The 12,321-nt window shown below is 42.8% G+C and overlaps 1 protein-coding gene and 1 pseudogene across 1 annotated transcript in view; one reads left to right on the forward strand and one right to left on the reverse strand.

The window, feature by feature from the left end:
* The window catches only part of NKAIN3 (sodium/potassium transporting ATPase interacting 3), a 513,211-nt gene that overhangs the window by 34,825 nt on the left and 466,065 nt on the right, over positions 1–12,321 (reverse strand). The window lies entirely within an intron of this gene.
* On the forward strand, positions 2,766–3,680 carry LOC136144801 (craniofacial development protein 2-like; annotated as a pseudogene).

The following is a 12,321-nucleotide window of genomic DNA, read 5'->3' on the forward strand; positions in this document are numbered from 1 at the left end:
AAATTCTAATTATATGTTAAATTGTCTTGTTAATTATAAATGGCCAGCTGCAAACACCAGGTTTGCTATTGCTGCTTAGTCACTTCAGTCCTGTACAACCCTTTGTGACCTCTATGGACTGTAGCCCACCAGGCTCCTCTGTCCATGGGATACTCCAGGCGAGAATACTGGAGTGGGTCGCCATGCCCTCCTCCAGGGGATCTTCCTGACCCAGGGATCAAACCCGGGTCTCCTGCGTTGCAGGCAGATTCTTTACTGCTAAGCCACCTGGGAAGGTGCAAACACCGGTATATTGTTCTCCTTTCTTGATTGTTCCTCCTTTGTTTCTGCATCTTCTCCTTTCCCTAATTAGTAACTATTTCAATCTGCCCTTTGGAACTCAGGGAATGTTTCAGAGGCTGAAGCCATTTTCCTACAAAGAAACAGGGACATGAAAAGGGCTTTGTACCCAAGGGGGCACCACAGGATCCTGCTTGGCTCCAGGGGCTAGGATGTGTGTGTGTACCCGTAGTCGAGGGGGCAAGGCCTTCTGAAAAGAGCTGGACCCCACCCAAGAGAGCAATATACTTTGAGTTCTTCTGCAGCCCCGTCAGAGGAGGGCTCCTGTTCCCTCACAGGCTATGGCTAGTACTTTAGAATAATAGATGTGACTTTCTGACATGCAGTCCAGGTGAGGCTGTGTGAGTGTGTGCTCAGTCGCTAAGGCATAGCCGACTAGTTGCAACCCCATGGACTGAAGCCTGCCAGGCCCCTCTGTCCATGAGATTTCCCAGGCAAGAATACTGGAGTGGGTTGCCATTTCCTCCTCCAGGGGATCTTCCTGATCCAGGGATCGAACTTGCGTCTCCTGTGTCTCCTGCATTGGCAGGCAGATCCTTTGCCACTTAGTCACCTGGGAAGCCAGAGTCAAACCACACGTTAGTTATTGTTAAAGGCTCATTTTTCTTCAGTTTTTAGAAAATAAATAAATACATAAATAGAAACAGAAGTAATATTTTCTCCTTAACGTTCCCAGGTGTTATCTTGTTCACTCCTTTCAATACACATGTTCTACTTTGGATTCCTTGATGTAGCTCTTTGGATGAATATGCCCTACTGTGGGGAATTGACTTTGAATATGGCCCATTAGCTTGAAGAGCAGTTCAATGAGTTCAGGTGACATGAGTCCTAGCGATATAAGTAGGCAGATCACATTTCCTTTGAACACTAAAGAGCTAGAGAAAGTGACAGCCGAACAAATCAAGTCTCTTCCTGTGCAGCGTGACCAGGATGACTGATACTCTGGGTCTATTCTACTCACTTGGCAAGGAGAAGGCTAGAAGAAGCCTGGATGAATCATGTTACAATAAAAACATTTCTGAACTAGTTTTGTTACTTTGGTTACAGATCAACGTTTACATTCGCAGTTGCATATTGAATAGTTAGTCCATAGTTGCTTGATAGCTTAGGTAATCCAATAATTTTTCCCACAACAGTGAACTCAGGGAAATTAAATCTCACAAATCATTATTTTTCCATTTATGTAGGTGAAAGATAAGCAAAATGTTTTGATTGAGTGCTGTAGGACTTTTCTAGTATAAAGTTAAGGCTTTCATGATAGCTCAGTGCTACAATGAATATTACTTTTCTACTTTCCTAACAGACTATTTATATTTACAAAAAATCTAACACTTCTACTAGGAGAAGGCAATGGTAACCCACTCCAGTACTCTCGCCTGGAAAATCCCATGGACGGAGGAGCCTGGTAGGCTGCAGTCCATGAGGTCGCTGGAAGTCGGACACAACTGAGTGACTTCACTTTCACTTTTCACTTTCATGCACTGGAGAAGGAAATGGCAACCCACTCCAGTGTTCTTGCCTGGAGAATCCCAGGGACGGGGGAGCCTGGTGGGCAGCCTTCTATGGGGTTACACAGAGTCGGACACGACTGAAGCGACTTAGCAGCAGCAGCAGCAACACTTCTACTTACACATTTATGTTGACTTGAAGTAAGATAAATTATTGTTTTATCTTCATTGATATCTTTTGAGATGACAATGATGTCTATATTAGCCTATTATTAGCCTCTTTGACAGGGAACATATTGTGTTTTTTGTTTTAGCATTAGCTCATTCCATTTGGCATGCTGGACCCATCGGTATTTACTAGTTGGTTCATCGGCATTTCCTGGAAGGAAGGCCAGAGAATTGACTAGAAGGCCCATGAGAGTAAACTCGGTGAGCTCAATGCTGAAACACTGTTTTCACATATCAATATGCAGAGCTAATCTGTCAGGGTTGAAAAAAATCCCATCATGATAGAGAAATTTTAACTTAAAATGAAGTCTATCCCACCTCCGCTGGTTTGCCTTCCAGCTGTTACAAGAGACCTGGAAAACAGTAGCAAGCTATTAAAATGCAAGCTAGGTAGTCCTGATTCCATCATCTGAGTAAGCTGAAATTTAGCGAGAGGTGAAGAGATACCCCACTTCCGAGGTAAGAGAAACTCAATTAAGACAGTAGGTGTTGTGAGAGGGCATCAGAGGGCAGACACACTAAAACCATAATCACAGAAAACTAGCCAATCTGATCACAGGACCACAGCCTTGTCTAACTCAATGAAACTAAGCCATGCAGTGTGGGGTCACCCAAGATGGACAGGTCATGGTGGAGAGGTCTGACAGAATGTGGTCCACTGGAGAAGGGAATGGCAAACCACTTCAGTATTCTTGCCTTGAGAACCCCATGAACAGTATGAGAAGGCAAAATGATAGGATACTGAAAGATCAACTCCCCAGGTCAGTAGGTGCCCAATATGCTACTGGAGATCAGAGGAGAACTAATTCCAGAAAGAATGAAGGGATGGAGCCAAAGCAAAAACAACACCCAGTTATGGATGGGACTGGTGATAGAAGCAAGGTCCGATGCTGTAAAGAGCACTATTGCCTAGGAACCTGGAATGTTAGGTCCATGAATCGAGGCAAAGTGGAAGTGGTCAAACAGGAGATGGCAAGAGTGAATGTCGGCATTCTAGGAATCAGCGAACTAAAATGGACTGAAATGAGGGAATTTAACTCAGATGACCATTATATCTACTACTGTGGGCAGGAATTCCTTAGAAGAAATGGAGTAGCCATCACGGTCAACAAGAGAGTCTGAAATGCAGTACTTGGATGCAATCTCAAAAATGACAGAATGATCTCTGTTCGTTTCAAAGGCAAACCATTCAATATCAAGGTAATCCAAGCCTATGCCCCAACCAGTAATGCTGAAGAAGCTGAAGTTGAATGGTTCTATGGAGACCTACAAGACCTTTTAGAACTAACACCCAAAAATGATGTCCTTTTCATTATAGGGGACTGGAATGCAAAAGTAGGAAGTCAAGAAACATCTGGAGTAACAGGCAAATTTGGCCTTGGGGTACGGAATGAAGCAGGGCAAAGGCTAATAGAGTTCTGCCAAGAGAACACACTGGTCATAGCAAACACCCTCTTCGAACAACACAAGAGAAGACTCTACACATGGACATCACTGGATGGTCAACACCGAAATCAGATTGATTATATTCTTTGCAGCCAAAGATGGAGAAGTTCTATACAGTCAGCAAAAACAAGACCAGGAGCTGACTGTGGCTCAGATCATGAACTCCTTGTTGCCAAATTCAGACTTAAACTGAAGAAAGTAGGGAAAACCACTAGACCATTCAGGTATGACCTAAATCAAATCCCTTATGACTATACAGTGGAAGTGAGAAATAGATTTAAGGGGCTAGATCTGATAGACAGAGAGCCTGATGAACTATGGACGGAGGTTCGTGACATTGTACAGGAGACAGGGATCAAGACAATCCCCAAGGAAAAGAAATGCAAAAAAGCAAAATAGTTGTCTGAGGAGGCATTACAAATAACTGTGAAGAGAAGCAAAAAGCAAAGGAGAAAAGGAAAGATATTACCATTTTACTGCAGAGTTCCAAAGAATAGCCAGGAGAGATAAGAAAGCCTTCCTCAGCAATCAATGCAAAGAAGTAGAGGAAAACAACACAATGGGAAAGACTAGAATCTCTTCAAGAAGTTTAGAGATATCAAGGGAATATTTCAGGCAAAGATGGGTTTGATAAAGGACCGAAATGGTATGGACCTAACAGAAGCAGAAGATATTAAGAAAAGGTGGCAAGAATACACAGAAGAATTGTACAAAAAAGATCTTCATAATCCAGATAATCATAATGGTGTGATCACTGACCTAGAGCCAGACATCTTGGAATGTGAAGTCAGGTGGGCCTTAGAAAGCATCACTATGAACAAAGCTAGTGGATGTGATGGAATTCCAGTTAAGCTATTTCAAATCCTGAAAGATGATGCTGTGAAAGTGCTGCACTCAATATGCCAACAAATTTGGAAAACTCAGCAGTGGCCAAAGAACTGGAAAAGGTCAGTTTTCATTCCAATCCCTAAGAAAGGCAATCCCAAAGAATGCTCAAACTACCGCACAATTGCACTCATCTCACACGCTAGTAAGGTAATGCTCAAAATTCTCCAAGCCAGGCTTCAGCAATATGTGAACCATGAACTTCCAGATGTTCAAGCTGGTTTTAGAAAAGGCAGAGGAACAAGAGATCAAATTGCCAATATCTGCTGGATCATCGAAAAAGCAAGAGAGTTCCAGAAAAACATTTATTTCTGCCTTATTGACTATGCCAAAGCCTTCGACTGTGTGGATCACAATAAACTATGGAAAATTCTGAAAGAGATGGGAATATCAGACCACCTGACCTTCCTCTTGAGAAACCTGTATGCAGGTCAGGAAGCAACAGTTAGAACTGGACATGGAACAACAGATTGGTTCCAAATAGGAAAAGGAGTACGTCAAGGCTGTATATTGTCACCCTGCTTATTTAACTTATATGCAGAGTACATCATGAGAAATGCTGGGCTGGAAGAAGCACAAGCTGGAATCAAGATTGCCGGGAGAAATATCAATAACCTCAGATATGCAGATGACATCACCCTTATGGCAGAAAGTAAAGAGGAACTAATAAGCCTCTTGACGAAAGTGAAAGATGAGAGTGAAAAAGTTGGCTTAATGCTTAACATTCCGAAAACTAAGATCATGACATCTGGTCCCATCACCTCATGGGAAATAGATGGGGAGACAGTGGAAACAGTGTCATTTTTCTGGGCTCCAAAATCACTGCAGATGGTGATTGCAGCCATGAAATTTAAAGACGCTTACTCCTTGGAAGGGAAGTTATGACCAACCTAGATAGCATATTAAAAAGCAGAGACATTACGTTGCCAACAAAGGTCCGTTTGGTCAAGGCTATGGTTTTTCCAGTGGTCATGTATGGATGTGAGAGTTGGACTGTGAAGAAAGCTAAGCGTTGAAGAATTGATGCTTTTGAACTGTGGTGTTGGAGAAGACTCTTGAGAGTTCCTTGGACTACAAGGAGATCCAACCAGTCCATCCTAAAGGAGATCAGTCCTGAATGTTCATTGGAAGGACTGATGCTGAAGCTGAAACTCCAATACTTTGGCCACCTCATGCGAAGAGTTGACTCATTGGAAAAGACCCTGATGCTGGGAGGGATTGGGGGCAGGAGGAGAAGGGGATGACAGAGGATGAGATGGCTGGGTGGCATCATGGACTCAATGGGCATGAGTTTGAGTAAACTCCAGGAGTTGGTGATGGACAGGGGGGCCTGGCGTGCTGTGATTCTTGGGGTCGCAGAGAGTCGGACACGACTGAGCGACTGAACTGAACTGAACTGAACTTGGGGACTTATGGGACTACATAAGAAGGTGATCATAGATGTACTTTTTTAAAAAGTTATTTATTGATTGAGTTTTGTTCTCACTGGGTCTTTGCTGTTGCCATGGGGCTCTCTCTAGCTGTGGCGAGTGGGGATCACTCTTAGTTGTGGAGTGTGGGCTTCTCATCTGGTGGCTCCTCTTGCTGCAGAACACGGGCTCTATGCTCACGGGCTTCAGCAGTCATAGTATGTAGGCTCAGTAGCTACAGCGTGCAGGCTCTAGTGTGTGTGGGCTTCTGTTATCATGGTATATTGGCCTAGTTGCAGTCAGGCTTGTGAATTTTCCCGACCAGGGATCGAACCCATGTCCCTTGCATTGGCAGGTGGATTCTTATCCACTGTACCACCAGGGAAGTCCATAGATGTACTTTTATAAAGACAAAAGATGCAAACTCAATTGAATAATTTTTCAAATAAAATTTTCAAAAAATGTTTTTATTTAAGTCTTATTTATCTTGTATTTCTTCCCCAAATTTTAGGACCATGGATTATTTTTAAATTATTGGGTTAATGGTGTTTCTGAAAAGATTGTCTATGTACTCAAGATTATTGGTCAATATATTTATTTCTTTTTTTCCAAATGAGTCTTTCAAGTAACAGAAAATAAGATCAGGTTCTTAGCTATACTGGCATCACACTATCCTTCCCTAGTCAGTGAAAATTTTTTTGTTAATGAAATGTGAGAACACCCAGTTTTAAAGGAACAGAGAAACACATAACATAGCAACAGAAAATTTGCAGATCCAATTGTTTATTGATGGATCTTAATAATATCCTGATAGATGAAACAAAAGAAATTTTGGGTAATTAAAATATGCAATACCATTAGCTGGAAACAGAAAGATAAAGACCTGCCATATTGGAAATATTAGATTACTGTCCAGGTCTTCAAACAGAATTTGCCAGTCATAATCTCAATATTATAACAAATGAATTAATTAAAACATATCCTTTTACTTTTGCTTTATTGATTGGCATACTAATAAATTATTTACTCCCCAAATTACTTTTGCTCTCATGATTAACCAAACTGCTGTTTCATTAATAATGTTATTCTCATGAGAACATGTCTAGACATCATGTTAATCACTGATTTGTAGATGGCTGACTGTTGTGTAGTTCTTGGTTTCCCAGAATATGAGTTGAAATAGTCCCCATGGCTTTCTGCTTATCTCTAAGAAATGGAATAAAATGCATTCTTGCCAATAGCAAAGACACAAAATAAACAACATCAGGATAATAATCCTGATTATTTCTGCTTCAAAAAAAGTTTTGAAAGAGTCATTCATTTTAAAGACATCTCTTTTCTCTTCTGTAAAAGACATCCATCTTTATGGTTATAACATTCAAATGATTTTCTCCTTCATATTATAAATTCTGACTGCATAAATTCCATCTTTTTCAATATATTAAATGGATGCAAATGGCCTAAGACGAGATTCCAGCACCTTTGTCTGTGTGTGAAGGGACCGATTAGCTTTTGCAAGTAGGTTTTGTATAGGAGATTGATTTGTTTGGCCTGCAAATCTTGTAGGGCTTCCCGGGGGAAGCTAGTGTTAAAGAATCCGTCTGCCAGTGCAGGAGACACAAGAAGTATGGGTTAGATCCCTAGGTCGAGAAGATCCCTTGAAGAAAGAAATGGCAACTCCCTCCAGTATTCTTGCTGGGAAATCCCATGGAGCCTGGCGGGCTTGTATAAGGATTGACAGGATTAGATTTCACTCCTGCAGGACAACCAACCATGGTCTGTGTGTCCTGCTAATTGTGGGTCCTGGTAAGAATAAGTCAAAGAAACGAAAATCTCTACAAGCCTGAGTGTCTTGTGTATGTACTCAGTCTCTTCAGTCGTGTCCGACTCTTTGAAACCCCATGGACTGTAGCCCACCAGACTCCTCTGTCCACGGGATTCTCCAGGCAAGAATATTGGAGTGGGTTGTCATGCCCTCCTCCAGGGGATCTTCCCCACCCAGGGATCGAACCCAAGTCTCCTGCATGACAGGCTGATTTTTCACTGCTGAGCCGCTGGGGAAGCCCCTGAGTATCTTAAGGGATCACTTTTCAGGGTAGTGGATGGTGAGAAAAATTGATTTAGGGAATGCAGAGAGAAAAACTTGTTCAGTACCAGCCTTTGGAGAGAATTGGGAGGTTTGAGGGAAGCCAAAAGGATTTTTGAACAAAAATAAGTCCCAGATACTGTCCCAAATTTCCCAGCACTCATGCCAACATTTAAGCCCTAAAGCTTAAGAGAATTTGTAAGGAATGAGGGAAGTTTCTCTATTTATCAAACAGGTTCTAAATGGCTCTTTGTTAGTCCAAAGTTTTCCGCAAGTTCAAAATGACTTTATAAAAGTTTAGGCCCAAGTGCCTCCCATGGGAGGCAGGCAGAGGCTGGCAGGCTTAGCTCTTAGCTTCTGTGTCCCTACAGATGTCATTAAGTTGAACATTTGTGAGCAGAAAACATCTGCATGTAATTTATTTGGGTTAAGGTGTTAAGTTACTTATAAAAGAAACCATAGCTACCTAATGTCAAGAATGTGCAGGGCTTAAAAAAAAAAAAAGAACATGTAGGGCTTGGGATTTTACTCTATGTACAATCTAACAAATTAGCCTGTTACTTTCTCATGGATGCTGGGCCAGAGACTAAGGACTTGACTACTCAGGGTACAGAAGCCAGAATGAACTTCACGTCTCTTTGCTGTACTCCCCACATCCCTTGGGCCATGATGGCCCCCTGCATACGAAGATGGTCGTATTGCAGGAGAGGAATCCTGAGTTACTTTTTAAAAAATATTTTTATTTATTAATTTGACTGCGTCAGATCTTAGTTGGGGCATGTAAGATCTAGTTCCCTGACCAGGGACCGAAACCAGGCCCCGTGCATTAGGAGCACTGAGTCCTAGCCACTGGACCACCAGGGAAGTCCCTTAAGTTGTTTTTTAAAAAGTAAGTCATTCCTCTAAGTTTAAAAAGGGCAAACAATAGAAAAATTTGCAAAGAACATAAATATCTAAGCCATATAGAAAGAAATAAGACTTATAAACTGTGGAATGATGTCATACATCAGACATAAATTAAATCACATGAAGACTACAAGAAAGCTATGTTGTCACCATATTTTATAACACTTTAAAAAATTTTTGTGGGTTTGTGTTAACAAAGATGATCAGACTGACATTCTCACATACTACATTTGGAAGAAGTTGGCAAACACTATATAAACTCTTTCACCCAGTAATTTTACCTCCAAAAACCCATCATACTGAAATATTTTAAAAGTTTTTACAGTGATTTTTTGAGTTACTTTTCTACTAAGAGGAAGCAAGCCTACTCTTTATCAAAGGTGGGATGGGGGAGAAGTTACCTCATCTGTAAAGACTGTTAGCTGAAAACGCAGCCCTGAGTAACTGCTCAGGCAAAGAGCAGTAATAAATCTGGAGGTCATCTGTGTGTCTGCAGATGATGTTTACAGCCACGTGACTGGATTAGATCACTAAGGAAGTGAGTGAAGGCAGAGAAGAGGTTCAGGGATAAGTCCTGCAACATTATTACATCTACGGGTTGGAGAGATGCCAAAGAAGCAGAGAAAGGGACTGAAAAAGACTGGCCCAAGGGATGGAGTGATACATGAAAGCCAGGGCAATCAGCCGTGGCCAGGGCCTCTGACAGGTGAAGGACAAGGAGCTCTGCGTTACTGACCACTGGGTTGGGTAAGGGCCTCACACACGGCTCCGTGGCAAAGACTCCACCTGCCAATGCAGGAGACATAGGAGACACAGATTCGATCTCTGGGGTGGGAAGATCCTCTGGTGTGGGGCATGGCAACCCACTCCCATATTCTTGTCTGGAGAATCCCAAGGACAGAGGAGCCTGGTGGACTACAGTCCATGGGGTCGCAAAGAGTCAGACACAACTGAAGTAACTTAGCACTCATGCAAACATTTGAAGTACATGAAAAATAGCTACAGCTGTTCCTGAATACATGCCACTTCCTTCACTGGGGAGAGGAGAAATAACATGATGAAATACGAATTTTCCAGTCACTTTATAGAAGTGACCAGTGGTTTTCACAAGGAATGGTGGTACTCCAAACCTCACTGCGGTCTGAATGCAGCTTTCTCTCTTGTTGTGACAGATGACAGAAGGTCCAGAAATGTGGCAGCTGGTTAATCACTTGGAAACCTTCTGACTCTCTCCTTTAGGAGGGGTGAAGGCTCACCTTTGCACAGTGCCTCACTCTTTGCATTGGGCTGGACACGGACATTTCCCTCCTTCCTAAGGAGTTATTAAAAGACTCTGAGGCTGAAGCACAGGTTGCAGGTGCACAGTCTCACCACTCAGAGTTGTGCAGACACATTTCTTTCTCCAGGGCTCCCAGGAGGGCATTTTTGCACAACTGTCACCCATGTCCATCTGTTTTCTCCTGTGTACCCAGTAGAACAGAAGTCTGGGAACTTAGGTTCCTCAGGGGAAGAGGGCCTGGCTTCTTATTTATTTGATAACTATGGAGAGAATTTCCTTGTAATCCCAGTAATTTGTAACCTATTTGTTTTTTAATCAAGCTGCTCAGACTTATCCTTCAGGAATCCAGAATTTGTGATGCCTGTTTATGGACGTGTCCTATGCCAAATGAAGCCTGAAATTATTTGAAGACATTTGGTTCCCTCTCCTAAGAGTCCCACTGGCACCCTGGGCTTCAAATGAATCAATGAATATGGAAATAAGTTGTTTTCTCTACAATGACCATAAAAATGCACAATGGCAACAGCATCGCATTACTCTGGGCTTTGGGGATTTATTGCCCTTATGTATAGGAGAAGCACTCGTGTAGACAGTCAAAATGGAAAACAAATGGTTTGCTGGCTTCTACCAAGGAAGATAAGCTTTTTAATGACATGCTTTTGTGATGCAGATGGTCCGTACAAGCCAACTCAGCAATATACAGAGGACACACAAGTTACTCTGACTTGCAAAGAGCATTGTTCTCGGTGCATTTCTGGAGTCAAGTCATAGAGGAATAACAGCACTGTTCAAACATGGCAAACAAATAAACTTATTTCAGTAGCTCATATCTGGGACTCTTCTAAGTGTCCCCTGCCAAGCTTAATAATTCTTCACTGTGCATGCTTCGTGCTTAGTCACTTCAGTCGTGTCTGACTCTTGGCAACCTCGTAGACAGTAGCTCGCCAGGTTCCTCTGTCCATGAGATTCTCCAGGCAAGGATACTGGAGTGGGTTGCCATGCCCTCCTTCCCGACCCAGAGAGTGAACCTGCATCTCTTACGTCTCCAGCATCGGCAGGCGGATTCTTTACTAGTGCCATCTGGGAAGCAATTCTTCAATGGTATCATGTAAGTAGTTTACTAGTGTAATAGTACCTGAGTGTTATGACATAATTTGAAGAAAAATGTTTCTATTAAAAATATATCTTCTATTATTTACTCACTTTACAATCCTAAACATAGAGCTAAAAGTCAGTTTGTAAAGGTATGAGATGAACCTATACATGTAGTTTGGAGCTAAGGAGTTGTTTTGTGATACTGTCAGAATGTGAGGGGTAGGGTCTTGGGTGAGCATAAGAGGGGACTTACTCCAGGTCACGTCAGCCTCTGCCTCTTCCGTACCTGACTCTCTACATGGAGCCAGGCCCAGGGAACTGGAGGGAAAGGTGCAGTTGGGCAGCAGCCCTCTGCCTGTGTCCACTCAGACTGGCCTCAGGCTTGCCTCTTCCATCTTCTGCCCCTGTTCTTGAGCTGTTGACTTCACTCTCTAACAACTCAGACCTCTAGTTCTCAGGACACATTTTTGAACCTGCCCTCTTGTTTACCGGAGCATTATGACTCTTTTTGTACTTCTCAGGGTCAAGGGTGGGTACCCTCAGTATCTCAGGAGAGACATGCCTGCCAATACACCCTCAACTCCAGCTTGCTGGTAGATCATACAACCCGATAGTGGGATGTCCATCTCCAGATCTCATGTATTGAAAACAGAGATCCCAAGAACACCTGCTGAAAGGCAGCAGATGGCAGAGCAGCCGTGCTCCAAGCCCCATCTTAGGCAGCCAGGCATCACTCCAGGGGCATACAGATCTGCATGTCTGTCCACTGCCAGCCCCTTCCCACTGAGGAGCTGGCTCATCAGAAATGGAATCAAATGGCAATGTCTGGAGCCCTGTCTGTCATGGACACTGCTCCCACCATCTGCGGACAGTCAAGCAGCCTCAGTAAGCCTCTCAGTCCCCTACCATAGATGGAGTTGTATGTGGATATATAGATTTTATAGAGCTCAGGAGAACCCAAGAGAAAGACAGGCATTTCTCTGCCTGGATGTATGTGTGGAATTTGAGGGGAAGGATTTTGCAATATGGAAGTTTGCTTGTCTGTAACTGAAATGGGGTTTTCACAGGCTTCTTGATTTGTCTGAGGGATGTATTTGAAAGTTCTGCCTAGTGAAATGTGGCAGATGCTGTGATCCACTCGACTGAATTAGTGCACGGAATCAATTCCACCTAAATTCCACCTTCTTGAACAGGAAACCA

This window comes from Muntiacus reevesi, chromosome 12 (genome assembly GCF_963930625.1).
Source record: "Muntiacus reevesi chromosome 12, mMunRee1.1, whole genome shotgun sequence".
Lineage (NCBI taxonomy): Eukaryota > Metazoa > Chordata > Mammalia > Artiodactyla > Cervidae > Muntiacus > Muntiacus reevesi.